Consider the following 19,218-nt stretch of genomic DNA (forward strand, 5'->3'; position numbering starts at 1 on the left):
AAGAACTCTCACTTTTGGAACATTTCAAGTGAGACTGTGAAATGCATCTTCCAATATGCATTTGTCCTCTTTGCAGTAGTCTCCATCTCCAGTTCTTAATACACAGGGTCATAAAAGGCTTTACTGCAAGGTGGGTGGGTGGAATTGGAGTGGGGAGAGGAGAATGGGACTTCCAGTGAAGGCTTTCAAGAGACAGAAGCATTTGTTAGCTATGAGACAACTTTCCCAGAGAGAGATATAAAACAGTAGGGAACAATGGGAAACTGAGTCTGGAGAGAAAGAAGTGCTGGCCCATATGCAGAGGAGAATACAGAAGGGGACAGTTGACTGGATGGGCCACAGCATGCCACAAGATTGACAAAGAACTGTGTATCTTCTGAGAAAGCTTCACCAGAACCTCTTGTCAACTTTTTCTTTACTGATGAGCCTTCTCATATTTTCATTTCCTTCCCACCCCGGCTCAGATTCCACAGTAAATCACGTCAGTCCCTCTCCTCCTGCTACCCTCAATCTTGCCACCCTGTTGTCCTTTTATAACCATTCATGTGGCTAAATCCTGGAAAAATTCTACTTGTCTTTTCATGTGCAGGTGCTCAATGTTCTAACTACTGTTGGAGAGAACCATGACTAGGCAGCCTGAGGTCACTATAAACTCACGTGATGGACATTCGAAGATGTCTATTTACTGCTCTGTCTTGATATATATGGAAACTTTGTCAAGCATTCAAAATCCTTAAATCTGTGTCTCCACAGCTCCATTTACACTCTTAGCAGCGAATCACCTATTTTACTGGAAATGTGGATGTTGTCAGATGGGAATATCTCTGCTCTCTGCTCCCAGCCCCATAAGTGGAGCCACACTTTACCAACCCCTTACCTCTCCCTTCCTCACACTTGGAAAGGGAGAGTTTTGGATTGTCTGACTTCTGTTCTATCAGCTTTCTTTTCTCTGCCTTACCCCTTCAGCTTCTTCTCATGGATCTTTCTGATCAGCAAAACCAGTAAATATGTCTCCCACCTTAACCTGCAGTCCCCTTCACCAACTGCCCCACCCTTCCTCTTCCTTCCAGCCGTGCATCCTGAAAGAATTGTGTTTTCTGTTTTTACCTCCTTACTTTCCTTTCCCACCAGTCCACCAAGTGGCTTCTGTCCCTTCCTAGTCACTAAATCCAATGGCCATTTTTTAATCCTTATCTGACTTGACCTAGTCACTCTCTCCAAGCCATGGAATTCTTCATATTTTACTCCTAATATCTCAGCCCTGCCCTCACTCTCCTATGCAGGCTCTTCTTCCATCCCTTAAATGTCAGGGGCTTTTGTTGTTGTTATTAAATTTGACTGTGTCAGATGTTTGTATTTGTGTGTCAGTTGTTGTTCATGACCACTAGTGTTATTAGTATTTGTCTAAATTATTTCTGAGAGTTATTTTGAACTTTGAGGCTATCAAAATTTCACAGGCTTTGTCATCAGCATTGAAAACTTTCCAATTTTCTATTAAGGAAATTTTAATTTTATGTGGAAATATCTTTTGATCCTTTTTAATAGTTTCTGTTTTTAGTGTCATGCTTAGAAAGATCTTGTTTTCATTAATAGTAAATATTGATATTTTTACAACTTTTAGAGAAGTTCTAGGTTCACAGCAAAATTAAGAGGAAAGCACAATAATTTCTCATATACCACTGACTCCAAAATGCAGAGCACCCCCCCATTATTAACATCCCCTGCCAGAGTAGTACATTTGGTACAATTGATTAACATGCATTGATACATCACTATCACCCAAAGTCCATAGTTTACCCTACAATTCACCTTTGGTGTTACGTATACTGTAGGTTTGGACAAATGCATAATGATGTATCTATTATTATACTATCATGCAGAGTACTTTCACTGCCCTGAAGAAGAATCCTTTGTGCTCCTCCTATTTATCATTCCTTTAATGCCAATCCCTGAAAACCACTGATCTCTTTATAGTCTCCATAGCTTTGCCTTTTTCCAGAATATCATATAGTTGATTTCATACAGTGAGTAGCCTTTTCACATTAATTTCTTTCACTTAGTAATATGCATTTAAGTTTCCTCCATGTCTTTTCATGGTTTGATAGCTCATTTCTTTTTACTGTTGAATAGTATTCCATTGTCTGAAAGTAACACACTTTACCTTCTTACCTACTGAAGGGCATCATTTGGACAATTATGAACAAAGCTGCTATAAATATCCGTGTTCAGGTTTTTATGTGGACATGTTCTCAATTCCTTTTGGAAAACACCAAGAGGTATGCTTTCTGACTCATATGGTAAAAGTATGTTTAGTGTTGTAAGAAAATACCAAAATGTCTTCCAAAGTGGTTGTACTATTTTGTATTTCTATCAGCAGTGAATGAGAGTTCCTGTTGTTCCCATCCTCCTCAGCAATTGGTGCTGTCAGTATTGCAGACTCTGGCTATTCTCACAGGTATAAGGTGATTCTATTTTTCTTCTAATAGTTTTATGGTTGATTTTTGAGACAAGTCTTTAGTTTATTTAAAGTTTATTTTGATGGAAGTTTATTACAGCATGGAGAAGAGAACTGATTTTAAATTGTTCCAAATGATAAGCCATTTGCCCTCAAATAATTTACTGAATGAGCTTTTTCCAAAGATATTTTAAATGTCACACTTTTCATTTGAATTATCAATTTCTTATAAATATCTGTGTCTTTTTCTGGAATTTCTATTTTGCTCTGTGGATCTGTTCAATTTATGAACCTATTAATGCTATTAATAATATATTTATAATTCAGTTCAGTAACATGTAGGGCAAATAGACTTCTAAAAGTTTGTGTTAACTTCTTAAATTTCATTCTTCTAGATGAACCACAAATGCATGTGGTCAAGTTATGAGTGATTTACTATTGATATTTCAACCACAATTTGTTAAATTTGTAAATTAATTTTGGAAACTATGGGCAAATGTATAGTTTCAATTTTTTTCTTCCAGATGTGACATCCCTCTGTTTTGATTCCTATAAAAGAATTAAACTGCTCTACCTATAGTATTCATATTTCTTGTTAAATTTACTCATGGTTAATTTATACTTTTGTTTTTGATTAACATTGTTAATGGAATTTTTATTTTTTTTGTTATATTTTTATATAGAAGCTTTAAGTGATTATCTTAATTTCAGATAATTTCTAAACCTCCTTAGTTGTTTTAATAATTTTGCAGTTTACTTTGTAGGATTTTTAAATAGTGTTTTTGTATGTAATTTGCAAAAAAATAAGATAACATCTCTGTCTAATAAATATATATGTAAAATTTTGATTTATATCTGACTACAATGTGAAGAAATTTCAGAAAAATATTAAAAGAAGTGGAGATGTTTTCCTCATTTAACTTGAAAGTCTCAGATTTTATTTTTAGGTATGGTATTACCTGTTTAATAAGCATATTAAGCATATTTGATATGTATATATTTATTTGTATGTGCCTAGAATATCTCTAGAAAAACAATCAGTAGCCAGTAACAATGATTGTGTCTGGAAAAAGTTTGATCGATGAAGGTAGGAAGGAATATACTCAATGAATATACTTTTGTGGCTTTTGAATTTTGTGCCATTTACTATATAACCCATTCAAAAAACAAATAGCAAAGCTGACCAATCAAAATGACATTTGTTATCTTATTGAGAAAGTATTTATTTAATCTTAGTTTCTAAGGCTTTTGAAAAAAATCAACAATGGGGTAAATTACACATGTGTTTATTTCTCTGTATTTATTGGTCTGATCATGTAATTTTTTTATTGATCTTTGGATATAATATATTTAAAATGTGTCTGATTTTAAACCATCATCATTGGTCATGGTATTTTAGGGTTTTTTTTCTGATGGGATATAACTAGTAGTTTACTTAGCATTTTTATATCTATGGTCAAGAATGATATTTGTTTTGCTGTGGGGAGAGTTGTGATATTTTTATTACATTTTGATGTTACTATTGTAAAACAAAATGACAAGTCCTCCATAGTTTTATATCATTTATTTGGCATGGAATTTGTCCAGTGCTTGAAAAATTGAAATATTTAGAAGCTGGTTCTAAAGCTTCTTTGAAAGAAATACTTTGATAAAATCTTTAATTTTTTAAATTGCTATAATTTTATTAAGGTTTTCAACTAAGCAAATATGCCTTAATATTTATTATGAATTATTGACTTGAAAGACACCTTCTAAGTGCAATATGGATGTGATTTTATACCAAGTTAGCCCACACTGTGGTCACCCATAGTAAAAATCACCACAAAGTGACTTTATTAAAACAAAAAATTTACTTCCTAATTTAAAAATGACAATATTTCTTTCATAAATCATCAAATCTCACTCTTACTGAACTGAAAATACATATTTATATTTGGGAAAACAACCTGAATTTTTCAGCTAACTCACATGGTTACATGTAGTCATTGAGAACATAAGCCAACTCTTAAAAATATTTGATTTTCAGAGTCCATAATGGTAGCAACTGAAGTGACAAATTTATCTTGTGCTAGAGAACAAATTTCTGTAACTCAACCATATCTCTGCCAGTCATGAATCATCAAGTCTTGGCTTTACTTGTGGGATAAATATATCTGTTATGTATACCTTCTTGTCCTTTTGGTATAACTATATATTTCTTTCTTTGCCTCCCTTTTTATTTATATGCATCCTACCTCTGATACTCACAATGGAGACTCCACTTGGAGCATATCAATTAAATTCACCAGTATTCTTTTTGCTGTATAATATTGCAGAATCAAAACAGCAAATTTACTGGAGTATTTACCACATTTTTTAAAAAGTAGAGGCAATAGCTGGGAAAGGGAGTGAGGTGAACATTTGATCAAGATGACAAGCACCAGTGGATTCCTGCTGCTCACTGGAACACAAGCCCGATGACATGCATTTGGTGTCATTTCGATGTAGATTCTGACAGAGGCCAATTTATGGTCCAATTTATGTCCTCACTCTCCTACGAAGGCCAAGCAAGCTATAAAATGTAATAAGAATTTCTTCAATCAATGTCCAGAGGAAAAACAAATCACTCAGTTAGTGACACAATATTGCATCAACACTCCGGTAAAGTTCTCACAAGTGTGTGACGTGCCCCCAAGCTACAAAGAGCACTGAGACTAAAAACCACCATAGCAACGCCACATCCTAATGGAAGAGCTCCTAAACTTTATAGCTGTTAATAATAGGTCATCAGCTTTCTTTTTCTTTTATTCTAATAAGACTCTCATTTGGGGGAAGAGGGAGAGGAAAATTAAATAAATAAATGAATTCTTATTCTCCTTCCCTTTGAGATTTCATTTTTAGACCTATTTCTGGTCTCCTTGCTGTGAACTCTACCATTCCTTTTCCCCCTACCTCATTCCCTTCCTACTAGTCCCCCTTTTACACACAAAGTTATTTATTTGTCCCTTGGCAGATCATTCCAACTCAGGCTCCTAGCGGGGAAACACAGACTAGTCCCTGACCACAGTTTTCATCCAGCCAGTCATGGGCTCGAGTATTTTCCCTCTGTCTCTTCCTTTTAGCTGTTTTCCAGATAGATATATGTTGTTAAGCACTGTTACAAGTCAATGCATGGAAGGGTTTCAGAGAACAAAAGAGGGGGGGAGGAATTGACTGTCCATGAGGTCTAATTGTTTCTGATTTGTTTCTTCCAAATCCTGTTTTAGGATTGTCACTGTGCAACACACAGGCACACACACACACAGAGTAAAAAGCTGTAGGAGCACCATTGTGCTCTATTTCAAATGTGGCATCATATATGTGTGCACTTAAGGCTGGAAGTCAGGATAATTTTGTTACTGGCACTGGGGAGAAAATGGCTAACCTGAGGTACTTTATATTTGAGATGTTTGCCTTCAGAACATGGGGAAATTTCCAGGGCAGGGCAGGAAAACAGTGCACATTTTTGAAAGAGGTCTTTTTTTTTATTTCTTAGTAAAAGAACAGGTGAAGAGTAAAGAGGACAGAGTATGCCAAGGGACACTGTGGTGGGCTGGAGTGAGACCTGGGGCAGCGCTGGTCGCACTGCAGTGCTGACACTTTGTGACCCTGGAACAGGTTGGGAAGGTACCCCCAACTTAGCAGTGCTTCTGTGAAAGTCCATGCTACAACACATGAAAAAGTGTAACACAGGAGCTAACAGCACTATTTGGTAATATACCTGATATATTCCTTTTTTATAAAGAAAAAATTATTTTTATCTAAAGAAGCACTGAGACTATATACAGTACACACTAACAGAAATTTTTTAAAAAGTGCATCATGCATCTTTCTCCAAATTCACAGAGCAAACGATAGTGCCTTTTGAATACATAATATAAGAAACTGAAAAAACCCCCAATATAATACCAAAAATTTGATATAATTACACAACACACTGGAACCCACAGGCAACTGCTGAAAACCAAAGGGCAGCACATCTTGTGGAGCTCCTGATTGGGAAGGGATGGTACACTGTACCTCAATTTTGTTGAAAAGAGCCCAGGACACCAATAAAGAGAAAAACAGGGTGGTCTAAGTGGTTAATATATTCTTATAAAGAAACAAAGAAATAAGGCTCCATCCAGCAAGGGCGAAATTTTTCCATGTACACTCTAAGGAATCGTGGTCACATTCATTAATTGGCTTTGCACTTGAGACCTTTCCAGACACCACCAGTTGAAAATTAACCATTCCTTCTCATTTTCTGAAAGCAAGGCAACTGTGATCTTTTGTTGTCAGGGAAAATCTAGGTTTTGTTGGGGGTGCAGGCAATATAATTGGGCAGACTTAAAAAAAACACACAAAATTTTATTCAATCATGATTATTTATTTAGAAAAGAAAAAAGGAAAGACGATTTCTTAGAGACTGACAGAGCCAGATTCCTTTCTCCCGAAGCTGAGTCCAGATTATGTTTACATAAAAGTGATCCCTGGTTGCAACCTGGCTTCTTCTCCCAACACACATTTGAGAAAGATTAATAAAAGTCAGGTAATTATTTTCTAACCACTTACTCCAGTTCAGGCTTATGTAGCTGTGGCCATAAACTTTCCCAGCAGCTCAGGGTACAAGACAAGATTAACGCTGGGACGAGGGCCATTCCATCACACATCTTTAGGGTTTGGGAGAAAACCAGAGCACCCAGAGTAAGCCCAGGTAGGCATGGGGGAAACATGCAAACTTCATAGTGATAGTGGGCCCAGATAGGAATTGATTTTTCCTCCATCCAACATTATAACAAATAACATTGAATGAAATTATGTTACTATAGGACCTACTGGATATTTGTATGTGTGTTAAATAATTTAATATATATTTTTGCTTTTTTTGCTTTTAACATTTACTAATTTTCTATACCAAGAAGAATATTTTGAAAGCATGACTTTTAAAGATGAATAATCTTGCATTATATTAATGTACCATATTTTTGTAGCTATTTACCTAATAGAACTCAGTACAATGTGCCCTATGCAGGGCCTATTTCTGATAAATAAACATAACGTGCTATGGAATCTTTCCAACATCTTTAGTCTGCCCACTTTTTTTGTTGGTCCTTGAGGTGGAGCTAATACAAAAAGCTGGGAGTTAGGTTTCAGGGGAGTGGACTGGAGGAAGGGGTAAATGGTAAATTTAGGTTCCCACAAAATAAAATTCCTTATACCAAATCATCTATTAAACCTCTTAAATAAAAAATAAGTAATAGTACTTTTCTCTGTTTTTACAACCTTACAAACATGTTAAACACAGATTTAGTAGATATATAGATAAATAAATAGATAAAAAGGACAATAGATTCCATTAAAATAGTATCTTGAGAAATGGTTTACCCACTTAATTGGAATGATGGCCAAGGGAAAAATTTAGACCAGAGAATTTCAATGACTCTAAACAAATGAATAAATGGTTCATTTAATTCATTTCACTGTCTGGTCTGGTAGTATCCAAAAGTCAATTCAAAAGAATGCCCCATTGTATTGTCTCAGGGGTTAATTTTCTCTGCTTTGCTCTGAATATATACAAGTATAGATATTTAAAATTCATGTCTGATATAAAAACCATCTACACAGACCATGTTAAATGTCTAGGGTTCTACTTTGCCATCTCATAATTCTGACCAACACCACACCAAGAACATGATCTGATTCTAAAGAAGCTTGCCTTGGGTTTAGAGGATCCTTCCCCAAGCAGGAAGAGTTCTAAAAATTTTCCAGTGTAGAGCATTCATTTGTGACCAAATTATACTTAAAATGGAAGAGACTCAGACTTGGATAGCACAAACATTTTTGGAGCATGTTCATTGTGCCAGAAATCAAACAGTATGCTCTCACATTCTTCATAATTCTCAGAAGAATCCTCCAAGGAAGGATGCTAAAACCCATTTATATGGGTAAGGAAAGTGAGGCTCAGAGATGTTTAGTGATGAGCCCACAACCCTCATCTCTTTATTCATCTATTCAGGAAATTTTTTGAGTTCCAGATCCTTAGATCCTAAGAATAAGGCTCTTAAACAAGTCATAATCCCTATTTTCAAACTGGTTGCAGTCTAATGTACTTAACAGTATGGAAACAGGCTACATGAGTAAACTGTAAAGAAATGCAGCAACGAGAGTAAAGTGGGGTCATAGGATCACATAGGAACAATATATATCTTAGGTTCCTAATGGCGGGTTCTGGAAACGCTTTATAGAGGAAGACAAAACTAAGCTAAAGGAAACCTGTCCTAATAAAGACTGGAAGAATGTAGGAAGAACAGTTAAAAGTATTCTAGGCAGAAGTTAGTGAAGATACAGAAGCCTAAAAGTAAAGAAGAGGACTGCATGTGAAGATCTGGATGTATTTCAAATGATGGTGCATAAAGGGCAAAATTATAGATATATGTGCAGTAAAACCAAAGAAGTAAACATTATATTTTTACAAGTCAAATTAAAGCACTCAGAGTTAACATTAAATACAAAGAAAAGCCTTTGAAGTATGTTAGACAAGGATAGACATATTCAGATTTGTGGTTTAGAAAGAGTACTCTGACTACTGTTAGAGAATGTATTATAAGCTGTAAAAGTGGAAACATAGAGAAGAGCTAGGCGGCTACCAAATAATCCAGGCTAGAAAGATGATGACAGGCTTACCAGTATAGTGCCAGAGGTAATGGAGAGAATAGATTTGAGAGTTGTTTATGGGGGAAGAATTAATACAAGACAAACTGTTATGAAATGATGGAAGGGAGAGGGAGAAAAGCTATTATTTGCTTGTATAAATGACAACAGCATTTACTGAGATAGAAGAAAGAGAAGAGGAGATCTTATTGCCAAAGACCAAGAGCTAAATTTTTAACAAATAGAGTTTGAGATGCTTATAAATGTCAAGTTGGAGATGCCCAGTGGGCAGCTAAACTTTATGAGCTTGAAGGCTGAATCTATGGGTTTAAAAGTCAACTGAATATAGGTGTTAATAGAACTCATACATGGACACTGATGAAAAACAATGAGCAGAGGGAGGAGAATTCATAGAGAAAAACAAGAAGAAATCAAAGAGGTACAAAAGGAACCTAAAGAATATGTTATTCCAGAAACCAGAATGCAGTACAGAAATTTAAAAAGGAAGGACTAATTTACAATATCATATGTGGTCCAAAAAGATAAGGGCTGAAAATTGTTAATTAGCTTTTGTATATAGGAGGCTACCTATGACTTTATCTAGGTCACCTTCACAGAAGTAACAGTAGAAACAAGATTTTTGTAGGTTTGGGAATAAATGGGAGATGACTTGGAGGAGGAGAGCTAGTTCACTCTATTAGGAAGTCCAGAAGATGAAAAGGAAAAGACAATGTTAGCTAGAGAAGAGATGCCATTTCAAGAAAGGGTTGTATAATATGCAGTTTCATGTAGATGTGGATATACATGTGTGTGCATATGTGCAAGCTTGGAATTCTGTAAAGCCATTCCCAAGGCCATGTGAGCCATTGCCCTAAACCTAGGCTAAGCAGTTATTTATTGCATCAGGGTTAATGAGTGGAAAATACATGCCCTATACCATGAAGACCAGATATTCTTGCCCAGATGAGTTAGAATAATGGGCAGGATTAGCAGGGAGTAATATAATGGTTAAATAAACTATTTTTGAACAGTTCTTTGGGTGGAAAAGACAAAGAAGTTATGACACAGCTGACTTTGGCCATTAGATTTCTTCCCTTGGATTCTGAATCTTTCAAATAAATTCTAAAAGGGAAGCAGCTTGTCTTGATGGTTGATAAACCTTGCATTGTAATAAGAACATTTTTATGGTGCACCATAGGAAAAAAATATTGTTCTTTTTCCTCTATTGATGTTTAGGGTAATGACTAAAGATGCTTAAAGGATACTGTTGTTTATTAGCACCTCTGTCTTAGGATGGGCAAAAGATGGGAAAAGATTATGAATTTAAACCTTCCACTTACATTAATAGTTTAAATACTGGTGGTGGCAGATCTCTAGAAGATAAGGGTACAAACAGTTATATAAAGGGAGGTTTCCGATCCCTAATAATTCTTGTCCATGATACCACAAAAACTAACAGTTGGGTATGATGAAACAAAATGTCTCTTTCCTTTAAAAAGACATCTAAACAAAAACCCTGAAAATGAAATGAAGAAAACAATTCCAGGAAGAATCAAGATGGTGGAGGAGTGAGTGGAAGTCACCCTGACCTCCTCCCAGGACCAGCCTGGAATTACAACTTAATTGTGGAGAAATCACCTGGAACAAACAACTGAACAATAGCAAGAGAGGAGCCTTGTAACTTTGGAGACAGAAGAATCGGCTTTAGCGCAATCTAACCGGAAAGGAGTGCGGTAGAGACTCGAGAAGGTGGGTGGGACGCCCACGGGCGGCAGCACCAGAAGGATACTGAAAAGGCCAGTTGGATCCCCCTGAGAAGAGCAGGGTCTAAACCAAAAGCAGAGATCTCGAGCCCCCAGCATCAGAGCCCAAAAAGTACACAGAAAACAGCCAGCTGCAAAAAGCAGCAGGGTTGTTCTCTGCCACAGACAGGTGGCTGGAGACGCAAGGAACTGTTTAAAGGGCCAATGCATAAATTTTTATTTGCAGCCACTTACCCTGGTCTCTGGCAAAGGCAGGACAGAGTGGACTAGAGACGCCTGAGGAGACACTGGGGAAGGAGGCTTTGGGGAGAGAACTGAGAGAGTAGCTGGCAGGATCTCAGTGCTGAATCATCCCCCATGTGGTAGCAGCCATCTTAGTCAGGCAGAGACCACTCCTCCTGAGTGGCACCAGCATCAGAGGACACAATAGCCCCACCCCCAGGTGGAATTCCACCCCACCCTGTGCTGTCTAAGCCACCTCCCAAGTGCAGAGTGGCAGCTTCAGATAGCAGATCCCTCGCTAAAGGGGGCACAGAGAGGTCTGGAGACACTTAAGGAGAGGAGACGGAGGCTTTGGGGAGAGAAAGGAGAGAGTAGCCGGCGGGATCCCAGTGCAGACTCCTCCCCCATACGGTTACAGCTAGAAAGGATCCAATAACCCCACCCCCAGGAGGGACTCCGCCCCACCCTGAGCTGTCTAAGGCACCCTGCTAAGTGCAGAGTGAATAGAATAACATCTGAAGGAGAAACCCACAAACAGTAGATTACTGGAAGTCTCAAACAGACTGCCTAAGGTCAGACAGGGAAGACATCTAACATCATCAGAGGCAGATCCAGAAAGTAAAAACAGCAGTCTCCTACCACAGAAGTTCACACCACAAAGTCAGGAAATCAAGACAGATCAACTTAAGAAGCAGAAACAAAAAAAAAGAGTCTTAGAAATAATGGGAAGACAAAGAAATAGACCCCACTCAAAGGGAAAGGAGGAATCCCCAGAAAGAGAACTAAATGAAATAGAGGCAAATAAACTATCAGATATTGAGTTCCAAACAACGGTTCTAAGGAAGCTCGATGAGCTCAGTGAGCTCAGAGAGAATTACAAAAAACTACAGGGAAACTACGAGGAACTTACTGCAAACTATATCAGCATGATAAAGGACACAGAAACTATCAATAAGACACAAGAGGAAATGAAGACAATTTCTGAATTGAAGAACACAGTCGTAGGAATCAAAAGCAGGCTAGATGAAACTGAGGATCGAATCAGCGAGCTGGAGGATAAGGTAGAAAAAAGCTCCCGGAAAGAGCAAGACAATGAAAAAAGACTCAAAAAGAATAAAGAGGTGTTTAGGGAAATGCAGGACAACCTGAAATGTAATAATATCCGTATAATAGGGATACCCGAAGGAGAAGAGGATGAGAAAGGGATAGAGAATCTGGTTGAAAAAATCATGATGGAAAACTTCCCTAATTAGGAGAGAAAAAGACACACAAGTCCAGGAAGCACAGAGGGTCCCATTTAAGAGGAACTCAATGAGGCCCACTCCAAGACACATCACAACTAAAATGGCAAATATCAAAGACAAAGAGAGAATCCTAAAGCAAGCAAGGGAGAAACAGGTAGTAACATATAAGGGAGCCCCAATACGGCTAGCAGCTGACTTCTCAACAGAAGCACTGCAAGCCAGAAGGGAGTGGCACGAAATATTCCAAGTCATGAAAAGCAAAGGCCTGCAACCAAGACTGCTCTACCCAGCAAGGCTCTCAATTAAATTGGAAGACGAAATAAGGAGTTTCCCATACAAAAGAAGTCTAAAAGAATACACCTCCAGCAAACCAGCACTGCACAATATGCTAAAGGGACTACTTTAAGATGAAGAAAAAGTTTCTATGAATACCCAGTTCCTGTCACAGTTGCCAATACTTGATATTACCAGTATTTTTAATACTCATTAATCTGATTGTGGCAATGATGACATTTTAATTGTTCCTTTTTTTATTTGTTGAAGCTAAAACTGTTTTTGTATATTTCTTGCCTATTTCTATTATTTTTTTTAAAAAGCTTTAAATGACTTTTTGGTATTCTTTATCCATTTACTGATTAAAGGTTTGTAGAACTCTTTTCCCTAAAAAACAAACAAAATAAAACAACTTATTAACCATGTTTTAGATGTGTTGCAAATACTTTTCTATTCTATTCCTTGTCTTTTACTTTTTTATATTTAAATTACTATATAGTTAAATGTTTAATATAGTCATATTGTCAATATTTACTTTATAGTTTCTGGGGTTGAATATTTTACTTCAGGTCATGAAAAATATTAGTTCTATTTTCTTCTAAAACCCCTTAGATTCTACATGTTGATTTTTAACTCATCTCAATATTTCTTGTATAATATGTGAAATAGGGCTCTATATTTGTTTTATTTCAGGTAATAGTGGTCCATACACCTTATTTGTTGAATAATCCTTATTTTACCCAATTGATTTCAAATATCAACTTAATCATATATTACATTGTCAAACAGATACATACATTTGTCTCTAGAATGCTCATTATATTTCATTGATCTACTTGATTATTTCTGTGCAGGTGTCATGTTGGTTTAATTGCTGAGACTTTATAATGGTTTTAAATTTTTTAATAATATTTTATAGTTAACTTTGACATTTAAAAAATAAATAAAATCAATCTTCATTTAGGAAAGAAAGCAAGAAAGAGAGATGGAACTCCTACCTTTTGTGACAACAGGGTGGAACTGGAGAATATTAAGCTAAGTGAAATAGGCCAGTTGATTAAAGACAAATACCACATAAGCTCACCTATAAGTGGACTCTTCAACAAAATAAAGTAATGAACAAAATAAACAATAGGCATGGAAACATGGAGCAAACTGAAAGTGACCAGAGGGGATGGGGAAAGAAGACAATTGTGGAAAGAAGGGGAAGGGACTAGACAAAGAACATGTATGAATGACCCATGGACATGGACAACAGAGTGGGGATTGACTGTGGGAGTGGGGGTTGGGCATGGGATGGGTGGAGGGGGTAAAGGGGTAAAAATTGAGACAGCTGTAATAGAATAAACATGATTTATAAATTTAAAAATAAAATAAAATAAAAAAGAAAAAAGAAAACAATTCCATATATAATATCACCAAAAAGATAAAATACTTGGGAATAAATTTGACAATAAAAGACAAGATTATACACTGAAAACTATAAAATATCATCAAAAGAAATTACATAAGACTTGAATAAATGGAAAAACATCCCATATGTACATAGATTGAAAAAAGTAGTATTGTTAAGATGCCAGTACTTTCTAAACTGATCTACAGATTCAATGCAATCCCTTTTAATATCTCAGTTGCCTTAAAAAATTGACAAGCCAATCCCTAATATTCATATGGAAATAGAAGGAAGCCTAAATAGCCAAAAGAATCTTGAAACAAAAGATCACATCTGGAGAACTTATACTTTCCTATTTCAAAAAATTACTACAAACCTATAGCAATTAAGATAGTGTGGTACTCTTTAAGGATAGACATATATGTCAATGAAATAGAATCGAGCATCTAGAAATAAACTATTACATTTATGGTCAATTAATTTTTGACCACAATCCCAAACTAATTCAATGGGAGAAAGTATATAATCTTTCAACAAATGGTGCTGAGACAGCTAAATGCCTCACACAAAAGACTCAAGTTTCAAGTCTAACTCACACCAAATACAGGAATTAACTCAAAATGAATCAAGGACCTACATGTAATATCTAAAACTATACAATTATTAGAAGAAAACATAAGTGATTATTCTTTGTGACCCTGAATTGGGCAACAATATCTTAGATATGACACAAAAAGCACAAGCCACAAAAAACAAAAAAGAGCTAAGTTTGATTTTTTCAAAATTTAAAACTTTTGTATTTTGAAGAATACCTACCATCAAGAAAGTGAAAAGATAATTCACAGAATAAGGGGAAATACTTGCAGATCATATAACTGATAAGGGATGTTATCTAGACTATGCAAAGAACTCTTGTAATCCAACAATAAAAGACAAATAATACAGTTAAAATATGATATTTGAACAGACATTTTTCCAAAGAAGTTACAAAGACTTGGATATCAAGCACTACCAGTACAGTAATTAGAGGCTAAACTTTGAATCTTCAATAATGAAATTTAGCCTTTTCTTGTTCCTTCAAAGACATTGGAACAGTCCTAATTGAATGAGGAAAGCCATCTCCAGAGTTGGCTTACTCAGGACAGCGGCTGCCAGACCAGCGTTGGGTACACAGTGATCAGTGGCCAAGGGTCCAGGCCAGGGTGGTGCCAAGGCTGATGACAGTGCACTATTTCAAGAAAGCTACAAGGGGGATCTGGAGAGAAAAGAAAATGTACTCCTCAGCTGAAACTATCCTGAGGCTTTCGGGTTTTTTCCCCTTCACCCAAAAACAGCAATTGGCCGCTTCTCCTATGTGCCCTGACCGAACATTGAACCTGCATCCCAGGTACATTCCCTGACTGGGAATTTAATTCATGACCTGTTGGTTTACTGGATGATGCTCCAACAAACTGAGCCAAGCAGCTAGGGCCATCTTGAATTTTTTGTAACCTACATACACTCTCTCAGTTAGCCAGTAGCCTTCCCTCATGTGGCTAGGAAATATTTCCTGGCTAGGAAGTAGACAGGAAATATGGCTACTTTTATGCTTTTCCTTTCATGGGTGCTTGGACAAAAAGGAGGCATGGGGAGAGGGGAGGAGAGATGTATAGGTGTGTTTGCCACAATCTCTACTCCTCCAGGGATGCATTAGGGAGTGAGAATGCCCTGGAAATGAGATGCTTTGTGAACTGAGGAAGGTCACCAGCTGATAAAGAGCCGACCTTGAGCCAGGCTCTCACAGTGGGCATCCTAACTCTGTAACCCACTGGTTGTGTGATTTGGGGTCATCATTTAATTACTGTGAACTTCCATTTCCTCATTGATAAAGTGGTGTAATTCCTACCTCAAAGAGTTGTGAGGATTAAATGAAATAACATGCTTATTTAAACAATCATGGCATAATACTATTATTTGTGCTCGTTATCCCTCTATTTTTAATCCTCATATTTTCTTCAGTATTTTCCAACTTGGTTTATATTCATCTGTAACAGAGTCCATCCAACTATGTTCTTCATAGCAATATGATTTGATGAATGTTGAATATGGTCTGCATTAAAACCCTAGAAATCAGAGAGAACTATTTTCTGCTGACCCAAATATGAGTATATGTACCAGCTGTGTGACCCTAAGAAAGAGGTTTAATCATTCCCACCCTCAGGCTTTTTAATATAAAATGGAGGCTTTAATAAGATAACATGTTTAAAGTTTTTATAAGAGTAACTAGGAGACAATTAGTATAATTAATGACAGTGGTAATTCCCATCCTCCTCCTTTCCATATATGCTAAATTACCTTTATTTATGTTTCCTGGATAATCCAAATCAATTAAATTATTTTGATCAGCTCAATAATCAACAATCTTATGGATAACTGATTTATCCCTGGTAAATTGCACAGGTAAAAGCAGCTAAAATACAAAAACTGTTGTTGTTATGATCTAGAGTGAGAATAGAGAAAAATCCACTAGAGAAAAATAAAGGAACTGCTAGAGTTTTGGAAGAAATATCTACAGAAAATTGTCTCCAGGGTTTATTTAGTCTCTCTCTCTCTCTCTCTCTCTCTCTCTCTCTCTCTCACACTCACACACACACACACACACACACACACGCACACACACACGCACGCACCCCTTCTGGCTTAACTTAGCACTTCCTTCAGAAGTATTCAGCTTTGCCTTTCATTTATTTCCATAAAAATGTAGAAATAAATTTCTCCAATTTACTGAAAAGTATCTCCCAAAGGGACCAAGGGAGGCAGAAAATTAAACTGTGGTGCTGAAATCATTTGAGCACTCCAGCTTTACCCCACAAATGTAAATTTAGGGAATTCCACTTGTCAAAGTCCTCTTTGAAGCTTCGAATAATTGGATCCCAATTATTCTTAACCACATTATTCAGGCCTATGTTCAACTTAATATCTAAATAGATTACATTTTTGCCACCTACTAAAATTCCCCAAAGTGAATATTGCCACATTATGCTCTTCTGTTAAGAGAGAAATTTCTGACTAAAAATGTTTTTACCCGTATCCTGAGATGGCTGCAAAATCCTCCATGAAAAGTAAGGCTGTGAGAAATGGCATCACATTTGAATTGGTATCAACTTGCAGTGAAAATATGCTCAGGAAGAACAAATCATTATACTTTCTACCAATCACTTTAATACCTGAAAAATCTTCCTTCTTACTAATAGCAATTCTTAATGGTTATAAAGTCAAAACAGATATCAAAAAAATATAAAGGAAAATTATAGTATCTTGAAACAATTCCTTTGAACAGGTTGATTACAGTATAAATTACATATTCTTACTCCACTTTCAAAAGAAGAAGTTAATGTTTAAAACCGTGCCATGAACATTTTCCTTTGGCTTTCTGTTTCATAACGAATACTGTTATTAAATGACTATATCTTTATGAATTCTGAATGTCAATTCTTCCTTTCAACTTTGTAAGAGAAAGTGAGAGTAGCATGAAAATTTTTCTTAAATTGATAAGAAAATAGACATATCTCAATGAAGTATAAAGAATCAAGAAGGTATTAGTATTATCTTTAGACTACACACACATCATCACTAAAAAATATTTACTAATATACTTTTTCCAGGTGCTGTACTAGATGTCTCCTTTCTTCCAGGTGTTTAAAAATCTAAATCCAACATTACTGTCTTGGATGAATGTACACAGAACTAGGGGAAGGAAGTTAAAATTGTTGAGCATCTATTAGGAGCTACACACTAAATTTGATAATTCACTTTTTATATCTAATCTCCTTTAATCCCCAGAGAAACTAAGGGTTAAAGAGGCTCAGTATTGTGCTCAAGTTTTCCAAACAAGTAGGTGAAAGAGTTGTTATTCACCTGAAGTCTCTCCAGTATCACAGGCCTATTTGTTCCTTTGCACCAGAGGTTCTTGACTGATGACAACTTGGTTCCAACACTCCGCCCCCACAACACCTTATACTCCTCCCACCCCCCAGGACATTTGTCAAAGTCTAGAGATATTGTTGACTTTTATGGCTGCTGCAGTGCAACTGGAGAGTCTAGTGGGTAGAGGCCAGGGATGTGGCTAATCATGCAACAGTGTGCAGGACATTCCCTTTCATACCTCCTGCACCAAAGGATTATCCAGTCCAAAATGTCAATAGTGCCCAGTGTGAGAACCTCTGCATTTCATCATGTTACAGATAATGACATTCATAAGATATAATAAAATGTCATACCGGACAGGAGCAGGGAGTTGGGTTTACATTTTGTGATTAGTTGAGACAAAATTATTATATGGATGCATTGACCCATATTTAATATCATAGTCAATGGTGGCAAGAAGTGACTGAAGAGATTGTTGGGTGATAGAAATAAATCTTCTAGAATAAGTTCTGTTTTTACATTGTCATTCCCTGGGACACTCACAAAATAAACAATTCACTTGTGGTAAGAAATAACTTTTTTAAACATATATTTAACTTTTGCATTATTTCACTGATTTTAAATCCTAGGATTTTTAAAACAGACAGGATGAATAAGGAATATTGAGTCAGTGGACTCAAAGGCTTTACATCTATAAAGTCTTTAAATCTATAAAGCCTTTTACATACCATATCACTTTTTAATAACAATTTTATACATAGTAAGGTATAGTCACATACTATTTGCTATTTATATGTGAGGAAAGAGACAAAAGCAGGTACAAATAACTCCCAATCCACTGCTGGCCACAGCCCCAGGCAAGGTTCTCCATTAATTTACTTAACACTTCCTCATTTCTCTTTGCCTCTCTGGATATAACAGCAAGTTAATTCCCCTTTCTTCTGCCCTTCCTCCTTTCCTCCCTCCCTCCCTCCCTCCCTCCCTCCCTTCCTTCCTTCCTTCCTTTTTTTTCTTGCATCAGTACAAAGCTGACAAGAAAAATATCAGGGATGATTGTAGTCATGAAGTTTATGAATCATTGATTAAAAACAATATCAAATGTTAACTCTGGCTCTGTGTCTTATCCAGGTCCATGTAGATGGCCCATTTGCTATATGATCGGTTTTCATGACCACCATCTCATCCAGCATCACTTGTTCAGCAGGATCCTCTGAGGTTGCACATTAATGTTTCATATCTCTGCAGGACTACTAAACAGGTGACAGCTGAGGAGAAAGCCAACATGGACTTCTAGGATGCAGTGGCACAACT

Source organism: Pteronotus mesoamericanus, unplaced genomic scaffold (assembly GCF_021234165.1).
Source record: "Pteronotus mesoamericanus isolate MK-2021 breed Mesoamerican mustached bat unplaced genomic scaffold, CSHL_Meso_final contig_74, whole genome shotgun sequence".
Lineage (NCBI taxonomy): Eukaryota > Metazoa > Chordata > Mammalia > Chiroptera > Mormoopidae > Pteronotus > Pteronotus mesoamericanus.